The 12856-nt window shown below is 37.8% G+C and overlaps 1 protein-coding gene across 1 annotated transcript in view; it reads left to right on the forward strand.

Annotated features, from left to right (window-relative positions):
* LOC150081840 (RING-type E3 ubiquitin-protein ligase PPIL2) overlaps positions 1 to 12856 on the forward strand; it is a 353530-nt gene that overhangs the window by 238746 nt on the left and 101928 nt on the right. The window lies entirely within an intron of this gene.

The following is a 12856-nucleotide window of genomic DNA, read 5'->3' on the forward strand; positions in this document are numbered from 1 at the left end:
TAAGCGTGAAATTTAGAAAGTTTAATGACTTTGTGTCCGTATCTTCCCTATCCAATGTAAATTTGAGTCTAGAACGAACTAATATTATTAAACGAATGTAAAATGTCTTGGATAGTACTACTATCAGTAATAACTAGAACATCGTCTAAATACCTCCCGTAGTATGTGATACGGGGTCGAAAAGGTGTCAAATGTATATGCTCAATTGTTGAGAGATAGATCTCTGACATTAAGTCGCTCAGGCTCAAACCCATTGGTAAACCTTGTCTCGAAAGGTGATGTAGTTGGCCTCAACTAACAGTTTAATCAAGTGAAAAATTTCCTTAATAGGAAGCTTCATATAATTAATTGGTGTCGAGTTTTTATTTAACATATCACAAATAATATCTAATATGTATTCAACGTTTACATTTGTATATAACGAGGTAACATCAAGTGAGAATAAATTGTCATTGTCATCGAGTCTACAGTCTTCAAGATTATTAAATAATGTATCATAGTTCTTAATCCCAAATTGTATTACCTGTCTGAAGGGTTTTATAATGTTATATACATGTGTGGCTAAGGATGAAAATGCTGAGTTTCTGTAGGAAACAATAGGTCGAATAGGAAATCCAGTCTTTTGTAAGTTTACCTGACCGAAAAGTGCAGGAATATTGTATGTTCTGGCCTTCAATTCCTTTAACTGGGCCATAGTAATGTAGTCGTTTTTTTTTTGATACGTGGTTAATGTTAATGTGGTTGACCAAATTAGTAAACAGTGGTCTACTTCACGATAAGTGGAGGTATCTGAAACAACTGAATTTAATTTATTAATATAATCAGGTTTATCTTGTATTACCACTGTATCTCCTTTATCTGCCCTCTGTATAATAATGTCCTTATTTCCCCGAAATTCTCGTAAAGCTGAACTGTCATGTGTATTCAATTTAGGAAGTCGCGTTTCTTTTATGTTATTCATTACTTGGTTAATTTGTTGAATAAATACATCTTTTTGTGGAACATTACGAAGTCCAAATTCAATATCAATTACGCATTGTTTTTTAGGTAGTTTTCGAGGTGGTAAATTATAATTTAGTCCTTTGGATAAAAGTAAAATCTGGTCCTGCAATAGCGTACACGAGGAAAGATTTGTAACAATATGTTGGTTCATTGAATACTGGGTGCGGGAGTGTTCGTGAACTAGCTGGCATATTCTGTGGTAGTACGTTGTGTGTCTGTGGGGGGGGTTGTCACCCAACTCGTATGAACTTGGTTGAAAGCCCGCGACAATGTGTTAGAATTCGCATGAACGTGTCTTGACCTATCTGATAATGTTTGCAACTTATTAACGTGTCTGTCTTTTATTTCTGAGGCCTGTGCTTCCCGTTGCAAATCTATGGAGGTCTTCGATACAGACCAATTGTTCAGATGAAGATAATTTTTTAATTTATCGCGAAGCTTCCTAACCTGGGAAAGGTATTTTTGTTTATTCGAATATCGAGATTTTAAGGCAAGCTTAACAATATTACATGATGTGGCCAGTGTTAGTTGTATAATGTATATGCTCAACGATTGAGCATATACATTTGACACCTTTTCGACCCCGTATCACATACTATGGGAGGTATTTAGACGATGTTCTAGTTATTACTGATAGTAGTACTATCCAAGACATTTTACAAGGCCGAGTAAAGAATAAATACACCAGATTAATCAGAAAAATCACAAAATAATGCTATACTATCAAATTTAAATCAAAAGTTTTAGAAAAACAATTTCAAATCAATAAATAAGAAAATCCACTTAGCGGCTTTGAACACGTCTGACTCCCACTAGCCTCATCAGCAGATCTCTATTATGTTGTTTAAGTATTCAAATTTTTAATGTTCCTTAGTTTTCTGAGATTCATTTTGACAATTTTTATAGTCAATAATGTCTTTATTTTCTCTTTGGGTTTTCACTTTCTTAGCTTTCTAAACACTAAGGGGATCTGGGGTACAATTTTAGAGTTCACCATTCATATTGTCATTATTTGGGGCTCACTCCCTGAGAATTCTTACTTCTGTCTCGGGGATATCATATCTTCCATTTCATTACTTATGTTTTGGTCATTATTTGTTTTTCCCATTACTGTTGATTTTACTGTCAAGGATATCTTATTTGTGGCATTAAGCTGTTAGAATTCAGATTTGGAGCGATTTTAGTTTCGGCTGGAAAATTTTTCTTAACAAAAGAAGGTAGTTTAAAATCTAATAATAAGTTAATTTGGAGGTAAAAAACTAGGTCTCCACCCAAAATAACATATACACAGCTATTTTTTATCCTTAAATGCTGAAATTATACTTCACTCAGGGTAATGGAGAATGAAAAAGACCTGGTGGTAATTGTTCAGTCAGATGTGAAGTTTTGCAGCCAGTCTGTGCAGACAGGCTGCAAAAGTAGCTCATGGGGTCTTTGTCAATGATATATAGGAATTTTGCTAGCAGGGATAAGGAGGTGATTATCCCCCTTGTATAAGGCAATGAACGGTCAGGCCACACACCTTGAGTATTGCATACAGGTCTGGAGGCCTGATTTTAGGAAAGATGTAGAGGTGCTAGAATGAGTACAGAGAAGGGTAACAAGATTAATGAGTGGAACAAAGGGTTGCTGTTACCAAGAAAGGCTTAAGTTCTGAAAATTGCAGGGTCTGGAGACTAGGCACCTGCGAGGTGATCTGATTGAGGTGTATAAGGCCTTGAATGGTTTGAACAAGCTCAGTGCTGATGGGATACTTCCTGTTGCTCAGATTAAGCACCTGAGGGAACATAAATTCAAACTGAGAAAAGGCAGTTGTAGAATAGATGTGCCGAAACCTGCCTTTAGCCAGCAGGTGGTTGATTGCTGGAAAAAACTTCCATCTGTCATTGTGGAAGTTGATAGCTTAAAAAAATTCAAGCCTGAACTAGACAAACGTTTAGAGTGACTGGATGGGTGAAACGGGAAGGGTGTTTTTTTTTTTTTTTTTGGCTGATGCTATATAAGCTTGCTTTCTTGCATCATATGCTTCTGCTAATGTTAATTTGTTGAACTTTTGAGCTTTTCAAAAATCGTTGAATGCCAGTATGATCGCTTATGCTGTAGTAATCAAGCTGATCAAGAACAGGTTCAAAAATACATTTGGTAGGAAAAATTTCTTAACAAAGGAGGGTAGTTTAAAATCTAATAATAAGTTAATTTGGAGGTCACAAATGAGTTCAAAAACTAACTATAATTAATAACCTTACTTGGCTATTACTGACTATCTATCTGCAAGCATGCTGAGGTGTTCAAAATCCGCAATTGAAAGCAGGGACAAATCCAAAAAAATTTCCAACATCATCTAAGATCGGCATCTCCCATTTACGATCAAGCAGAGCTCTTGTTGTTGTTGTTTGGTTTTTAGGAGCATTAGCAGCTAAGGCCATATTGCTCCGGGGATATGCGGTGGTCATTCCCTGACCTTTCTGCATCCTCTGTATTTGGTGGTCACGGGTTCGAACCCCGGTCTAATCAAGAAGCATGTGCTACGCACCGCTGCTCCTGGCTACAGAGGCGCCAGCAGAGCTCTGTGTAGGCACATGCGTTCACTACTCTAAATGCAGCGCCCTCCATCTAGTTGGCCAATGTGATTAAACCCTTTCCTTCTTAGTGTTAACATAAGAAAAGAATTCTTTGCTACTCTTTTTTTTTTTCATTCTTAGCCAAAAACTTGTCAATCATATTTAACAAGCTCAACTCCTTTAGTCATTACAGGCTATATAATGATTGTGGGGCTTTCGTGTCCTGTGGAATTTTATTCTTGGCAGCTGGTCCCATTAATTCATGTGACCTCTATGTAGGCCTGAATATTGAACAATATCTTGTAGTTAGTATAAAAAAGCTTAATAACATCTATGATTACTTCTTTGATTGCTTTGCATTTAGAATTTGCAATATTATCAGTTGGTCCTACCGAAAAGAATTTAAAACTGTACAACCATTTAGTCACCTTTACGAAAGCAAAGTCTCTTCCTTTTATATCCTTGACAGTAGTTACATCTTTACATTAATCCCATGTAATAAACTCTGATCATTACCACCTAGTGGTTCATTTATCTGCAGATTCTTAATGCATGAAGAGTCACTGCTGATAACACTGGTCAACATGTAAAATATTTTTAAAACGAAAATACCCAATCGTTACTAATTTTATGCTGCTGAACGTGAAAATCACATTAAAATTTGTTGATTGGTTCTTGTCTTCGAATTACAGTTGGAGTCTCATATTAGCAAGTTACTCTACATTATCAACTATGGCTCTTGGAAAAATGCATGGCAACACCACAGTTCCAGTACCACTACGCTCTTATCCTGTGATTGGCAAATATCGCCTTGCTCTGCATCATGTGATAAGTTGTATTCTCAAATATATCTTCAACTCTGTTGCAGTAATCCTCGAATATGACTAGGTATGGAGTGATTTGTTCTTGGTTAATGGTTGTTCTCTGTGAGATTCCTATTTTTGCACAGTATTTGTGTCGTGTAAGATTAATATGCCCTGTAATTGTGTGAATTGTCCAAATGACTTCTGTTACTTTTGTGGAGGTCATGTTAGCTTCAAGAAAGCATCTCTTGATTCGAGTCATAAAAAAGGCCTACTTCTCATATTCTGGATGCAAGGTGGGCAACCAGGACAAGAACTGGGCTCCACACATATGTTGCACTACCTATTCATCAAAACACTCAATGTGTGGGTGAATCGAAAGGGATATTTTATGCTCATGATATGGAGGGAGCCAACAAATCACATCACACTGTTATTTCTGTATGGTGCCTCCTATTAGAAAAGGGATGACAACGATAAAAAGGTGGACAGTGACGTACACAAATATACCATCGGCAATTCATCCCATGCCTCACAGCGAAGTACTACCTATTCCTGAACCACTCAACTGTTTTTCTGATGAAGACTAAAGAACATCAACTTTTAATATACACGAAGAAGTACAGCAGCCATCTACATCAAGGGGATCCACCATTTTGTCCAAATCTTTATCCTTCTGAATCACATAAGATCACGGTGGGTGAGCTTAATGACCTCATCAGGGATCTCGAACTGCTGAAGGATAAGTGCAGAGCTTTTGGCCTTCAGGCTACAACAGTGGAATTTTCTAGATCATTCTGTGAAAGTGACATTTCATATTCAAAATAAAGACTATGATAAATTCTATCCAACAGAAAGTAAACTCACTATTTGTAAGGATGTTGATAGTCTAATGGCAGCAATGAACTTGAGGCACGTTGCCAAAGAATAGTGGCTATTTATAGATGCTTCTAAGATTAGCCTTAAGGCTGTGTTGTTACACAATGGCAATACCTCTGGTGTGTGCCGTCAACAAAAAAGAAACATAAGCAAATAGGAAAACATTCTCTTAGGTGTACGCTATCATAAGTATGATTGGCAGTTGTGTGGTCATTTAAAGGTAATCGCCATTTTATTAGGACTACAAAAGGGTTACGTTAAGTATTGTTGCTTTCTCTGTGAGTGGGTTAGTTGTGCCAAGGATATGCACTACGAGAAGAGGAGTTAGCCTCATTGAAAATCATTAACACCTGGAATGAAGAAAAGTATCATTTGAACCTCTGGTAAATGCAAATAAAGTTTTGCTTTTACCACTTCACATCAAATTGGGGCTCATGAAAAATTTTGTATAGGCTTTGGAAGTGAACAGTCCTGCATTCACATACTTGCAAGAGAAATTCCCAAGACATAGTACACAGAAGATGAAGGCAGGCATTTTCATTGGTCCACAAATGAGGAAACTTTTCAAAGATGAACAGTTCAAATGTGTCCTTAGCAGAAATCAGCGTGGAAAGCCTTCCGAAATGTTTCGACTGGTTTTCTAGGAAATGTTAAAGCTGGCAGCTACATGCAGCTTGTGGAAGATCTCATTACTTCTTATTATATCATTGAAGATGCATTTCTTGCACTCACACCTGGATTTCTTCCCACCAAACTGTGGTGCTGTCAGCAATGAATATGGTAAACACTTCTATTAAGACAATGCAGCGAGATGGAACAAAGATCAAAGCATCAATGGATCTTTATTTAATCGCAATGATGGAACAAAGCAAATGGAGTGCTGGAGTGCTTATTGTTGGATGGTGAAAAGGGATGCTCCAGAAGCTGAATACAAGAGAAAAGCAAAAAGATCCCGTGTTTGATACAGGTATATTCGTAGCTACATCTTATTTCCATATAAATAAAAATACCTTGTATAAATATAAAAAGTTACTTTTTTTGAAAACAAGTGCCAATCTGCAATTTTAAGCACTATTTCAATGTTTAGCACCCAAAAATATATAAAGTAATGCCCTTTCATGCCCGTTCATCATTATCAGCCATTTTCAATCCACCGCAGGATGAAGGCCTCTCCAGCAACTTTCCAGTTCCTTCTGTTTTGTGCAATGGCCATCCATTTACTACTATTAGCTTAGTAGTAGCTAATAACTACCCACAAACTCGTGAATTTCATCTATCCATCTCCGCCATTGTCTTCCAGGTTTTCTTCTAGCTCCTCTTGGGTACCATTCTGTTATTTTCTTAGTCCATCTGTCATCATGTCTTCGAGCTATGTGTCCTGCCCAAGACCAATTTAGTTCTTTAGTTTTGATAAGAATGTCTTTTACTTGAGTTTGCTGCCTAATCCATGTGTTTCTCTTCTTATCTAACAGTCTGATTCCCAATATAATTCGTTCCATTCTTCGCTGTGTAGTTCTCAGCTTCTCTTCCATTCTTTTAGTGAGTGCCCAAGTTTCACTTCCATAAGTCATGGTGGGGAGTATACATTGGTTCATTATTTTACGTTTCAGACAAACTGGGATATTGCTCTTCAGTATGTGACTATATTTCCTGAATGCTATCCATCCAAAATTTATTCTTCTCTTGACTTCCAGCCATTTATAATTATTACAGCTAATAACTTGTCCCAGATAAGTATATGACTCCACCTTTTCAATTACTACTCCTTCAATCATTATTTCCCTTTCTGTGGCATACTTGTTCATCTTACATTTGTTTTAGCCATATTCATCTTTAGTCCAAAATCCTTACTAACTGCATAACTGATTAAGATTTTCCTCTAATTCTTTGGGATCGTGGCTTATGACCACAATGTGTCATCTGCAAATCGTGAATGATTTAGGTACTCTCCATTCACATTGACTCCTTTCTGCGACCAGTCTAATCTTCTGAAAGTTTCCTCAAGGGTAGCAGTAAACAGTTTTGGAGATATTGTGTCTCCTTGTTGAACTCCTTTCTCGATTTTAAATTTGCTATTTGATTGTCTAATAAAGGAGGTAGCATTCTCATATTTTTTTTTTCAAAATAATAATATATGGGATATCTATGCCTTGTCGTTCCAGTGCCCGAAGCATTGCCTTATGCTGTATGGAGTCAAATGCCTTTTCATAATCCACAAATGCCAGGCATAATGGTGTTTTATATTCATTTGCTTTCTCCATTAGCTGTGATATTACGTGAAGGTGATCCATAGTTGAGAATCCTGTCCTAAAGCCAACTTGCTCTTTGGGTTGATTCTCATCAAGTATTCTTTCTTGTAATGACCCTTGAGAACAACTTGTTAGTAATGACCCTTGAGAACAACTTGTAGATGTGGGATAACAAGCTAATTGGTCTATAATTTCCAATTTCTGATTTATCTCTTTTCTTATGCAGCAAAACTGTGCATATTATTCCACTGCTTAGGCATCACACCTTTTCTAATACATTTTGTGAAGCCTAGCCAGTTTTTGTGTTATGTCTCTTCCTCCCAATTTTAACAACTCTACAGTAACTTCGTCCTACCCCAGGGCTTTCTGATTCTTCGTTTTCTTCAACACATGTTCTACCTCATCAGGAAGAATGTCAAGTATGTTGTATGTGTTGCAAATTTGTGATCCATCTTCCACACTGCTGGCATCATTCCCTTGCTCCTTATATAATACTTTATTCTGCTATTTGAATTATGCTTTCTCTGTTGTTTATAAGTACACCATCCCTGTTCTTCAGTTTCAGTATCATTTGTCTTTCTGTATTACTGCTCATGGCTGCTGATTTAAGCCCTTTGTTTTCCCTTAATGCTTGTTCTACTTTTCTTGTGTTAAATATTATGTCCTCTCTGAGTCTCTTTCTAATGGCTTAACTCAGTATACTCAATTTTCTCCTTGTCAGTGTTTTTGCTCTTCATTTGTGGCCTTCAGTTCATCATAACAAGTGTTTCTTGACTAATTTTTTCTTCTTTAGATTTCTTTTTGGGCTTTATCACTTTCAGAAAGTTGTAATATTTCTCATGGATACTTTAGTCCTGAGCAGTCTGCAGAAGCTCAAACTTGTTAATTTCCAGTACATATTGCTCTTTCTCCTCTTCTGTTATCTCAAAGACCTTCGTATTATTTACTCGTGTCAGTTTTTTCCTTACCTTTCCTACATCTATATCAAGTGTGCATCTTACCATTCTGTGATCACTTCCAACATTTCCCTTATTCAGGATGGTAACATCATTCACAATATATCTTCTGTTAGTGAGGATGAAGTCGATTTCATTAGTTGTTAATCCATTTGGACTCTTCCATGTCCACTTGCTGTTCACCCTTTTCTTGAAAAAAAAGTGTTCATTACTGACAATCCTTGAGATTCTGCAAATTCCACAAGTCTTTCACCTCTTTCATTTCTTTTACCAATTCCAAAATTTCCTATAGTTCCCCTTTCTGTGCTGTTTTGTCTGTTTCCAACCTTAGCATTGAAGTCCCCCATAATAATAGTGTAGTGAGTTTTCTGCTCATCTATTTCGGTGTACATTTCTTCAACCTCTTCATCACCATGGCTCGATGTTGGTGCATAAATCATTATAACCTTTGGCTTGTACCTCTTAGAAATCTTGAGTGTTAGTCTTGACACCCTTGGTGATGTACTTTCTTGTTGATAGATGCCAGAGTTTTTTGGATACACTCATCATGAAGGAGTGTACTTGGACAGTGATGATAGAAAGGTTGGCATTCACATTGATAGTGATCAGAGGACCCAGGGACCTTAGTTGCTAATGCTCCTAAAAACCAAACAACAGCAAACCCCCCCCCCCCGTGGACTACCTTCACATTTTATTCTGATGAATACTTTCAGCAATGGGGTAAAGGTTCCATAGCAAAGATTAAAGGACCCAGGGCATGCCATGGAAACACTAGTAAACCATAATACCACTGTCTCCAGTCCTGAACACCAATAATGCATCCAGGTGTCATGGTCTCGTGTTATTTCTCCAAATGTGGATATGCCCATCAGCATGATGGGCATATTTCCAGATTTCCACATGTTGGTGGTCCAGGGCTAGTGCTGATGTGCCCATGTACAATGCAGTTTCTTGTATATAGTAGTGAGCATGGGTATCCATGATGGTTGTTGACTGCCATAGCCTATATGAGCTAATGTGTCTGGACAGAGTCCATGTAGATATTGGTCTTGCTGTTCTTGCATTGTACTGAGTGGTTAGCTGAGCCACTAAGACTCATGATGCTCACACAGGCACTGTTGAACCACTCACAGAAGAGTGGTGACACCACAGAACAAGTGCACTTAACCACATTGGCTTATTGAGATACTGGCACCTGCAGGTCTTGCTAGAGAGGCACCTAGAGGACCACTAACCACAACCATTTATTTGGAAGGTTTCCTCATGAGAAATATATCAAGGCTGTGTGGTTAGAATTGTCTGGTATTCTGGTAGGTAAATGGAATATCTGTGCAAAGTCATTAGTAATTGCAAAACCCTCAGCATCTCAACCAGCTGGGTCCATGTGACTTGAAAACTGAAGCCAGCTGGAGTTGTGAACATTAAAATTGCCAAGGAAAATTACCTCACTATTATAAAGTTTAACTGGAGAAAGTCAAGTTTCAAAGAAAGGAAGTCAGAGGAACTCTGACTTCTTTTCTTTGAAATTGGGCTTTGGAGTTGGGAAAATGATAGAGGCAACAGATGAATTCAACAGAATGGGGTAGAGTAATTTTAAGCCAGAGATTTTAAGATTGAAAACAGGAGATTTCAAATTGCTAAGTCTTTGACAGAGAATATCAGAGCACACATATGGACAAATACCACCATTGAAGCGCCTCCGTAGCCAGGTGGGAAGGAGCAGCAGTGCACAGCACACGCTTCTTGATTAGACCAGGGTTCAAGCCTGTCACCGCCAAATACGGAGGATGCGGAAAGGTCAGGAAATGACCACCGCATATCACGGAGCAATATGGCCTTGTTGCTAATGCTCCTAATAAAAAAAAAAAAAAAAAAAACACCAAATAATAACAACCACCGTTGAAGCAAAACAAATAATACAGTAAATAATACTAGCCAACACGATTTTTACCTCCAAGAACTTAAATGCTGTTTTAAATGCTGTTTTTAACAATACATGAGCTTCTTCGAGCTCATGATTAATGATCTTGGTAAAACACCTCCCACCATTCCTAACACGCTCCATTCAATGCCTCCTGTGGTCTTCCGTCAAAAGGATATCAGAAGGATTTTAATGAATCTTGATGCTAAGAAAGCTCCAGGTCCTGATGGTATTTCTCCACTTGTTCTCAAAACCTGTGCTCCTGAACTTACTCCTATTCTTTGCCGCCTTTTTTCACTTTCTTATTCCAAAGGTGTTTTTCCTTCTGCTTGGAAATTTGCTCATATCCAGCCAGTTCCTAAAAAGGGTGACAAACGCTCCCGTCCAATTATCATTCCATTGCAATTACTTCTACTCTTTCTAAAGTAATGGAGAAATCAATTAACTGCCAACTCATAAACTACCTAGAAACCTTCCGTCTGATCAACGATCGCCAGTATGGATTCCGTCAGTGTCGATCCACTGGTTGATATTCTTGCTTATGTTACCCATTTATGGACTAATTCAATGGAAAGGTTCGGTGAAACACAAGTAGTTGCTCTTGACATCTCAAAGGCTTTTGATCGTGTTTGGCATAAAGGTCTTCTAAACAAGCTTCCATCTTATGGTTTGCCAACTGTTTTTAGTTGGTTAATTGGTTATCCAGTTTTCTCTCTGATCGCTCACTGAGGGTGATGGTAGATGGCTCTCTGTCTTCTAACTTCTCCACTAATGCCGGTGTCCCCCAAGGTTCAGTTCTTTCCCCCACTCTTTTCCTCTTGAATATCAATGACCTTCTTCCATTGACTGGAAATCCTATCCATAGTTTTGCCGATGATAGCACATTGCATTCCACTTTCCATTTTGAGAAACCTTGTCCTGCTCAATCAGCTTCAACATCTCGAAAATCTGATACCAATTCCTTAAATGCCGATCTTCAGGTAATTCTCCAGTGGGGCAAAGACAACTTAGTTGATTTCAACCCTTCTAAAACTCAGTCTTGTCTTATATCTCGCAAAAAGGATTCTTCTGCTCCTATGCTTATCTTTAGTGACACTCCGATTTCTAGGCAAAATGATATATCTCTTTTGGGGATTACCCTGACTTCTAATCTCTCTTGGCACAAGCACATTACAAATATTGCTTCCTCTGCATCTAAAAAACTTGGTTTTCTCTTTCGCTCTCGGCGTTACTTTTCTTCCAAACAGCTGCTCACTCTGTATAAATCGCAAATCCGCCCTGCCATGGAATATTGTTCCCACATCTGGGGTGGTGCCCCCAAAACCTCTCTCAGGCTTCTTGATGCCATTCAGAAGAGGGCAGTTAGGTTAATTAATGATTCATCTCTAACAGAGTCTCTCCACTCGCTTTCTCATAGACGCACTGTTTCTGCTGCATGCCTCTTCTACAGATACTTCCATGGGCACTGTTCTTCTGAATTGGCTTCTATAATTCCCGCTCTCTCTTTCAAAACGGTCCGAACACGTGCCGCCGCCAACATCCATTTACTGTCCAACTTCAAACCCACAGAACCAACTTTTCATCTTCCTCATTTATTCATTCAACTGCCGTTTTCTGGAACAACCTTCCTTCATACATATTTCCTGAAAATTACAATCTACAGAAGTTCAAGTCCAATATCAACAAATATCTTCTTTCGTCTTCCCAACCTCCAACCCAAGCACGGTACTAAGTACTATAGGTTCTAATACCTCTCGTGTTTGGGGTTCTCATAAAAAAAAAAAAAAAAACAATTTTTATGCATAGATTTTGAAAATCACCATGATAGTTTCACATCACGTCACAGTTATTAAATGTGGTTTTACTAAAATACGCCAATTTCATATAATCTAGCCAATAATGTATGATATACTGATTTATTTTAACAGATATAAGCTAATTCTCTTAATTTTAGCAGCCAATTCCGGCCTCTGTTTTCTTGTGATAAACGTAATCAGACTTCTGCCTATGGTTCTTAGGTTCAAATTCCGATGCAACCATTTACAATTTGAAGAGAGAGCACACTTAGCATTTTTGGTGAGGATTTTTGTAGGCTGTGCCGAGGTTTTCCAAGTATTAACTGATTGTGACATGTTCTTAGGGTTGTAATTCTATCACCCAAACATAAACAGTTCCTCAAGAGTAGGAGGTACAGCCTGCAACCCTTGCGATAGCAGTAAAATAATTTCGGCTCTACTTGCAAATTTGCAAATATTTTTCCTTTCAGTGTTTTCACACGAGTATAACTAGTAAGATGCCATGTCTGTGTACTGATAAATATTGAATTTGTGTTGTTTTTATATTGTAGTGTTCAAAACTGAATTTACATTTTCAGAAATTCATTTAGTGCTACAGTGAATAAGCAGGCATAGGTAATGTATCAATCATCCAGACAATTTTTGTTATGTTTGTGGATGGTTTATCCCAAAGACTCAAAGGAAAAATA

This window comes from Mastigoproctus giganteus, chromosome 8 (assembly GCF_048544385.1).
Source record: "Mastigoproctus giganteus isolate SK-2022 chromosome 8, ASM4854438v1, whole genome shotgun sequence".
NCBI classification, from domain to species: Eukaryota; Metazoa; Arthropoda; class Arachnida; order Uropygi; family Thelyphonidae; genus Mastigoproctus; species Mastigoproctus giganteus.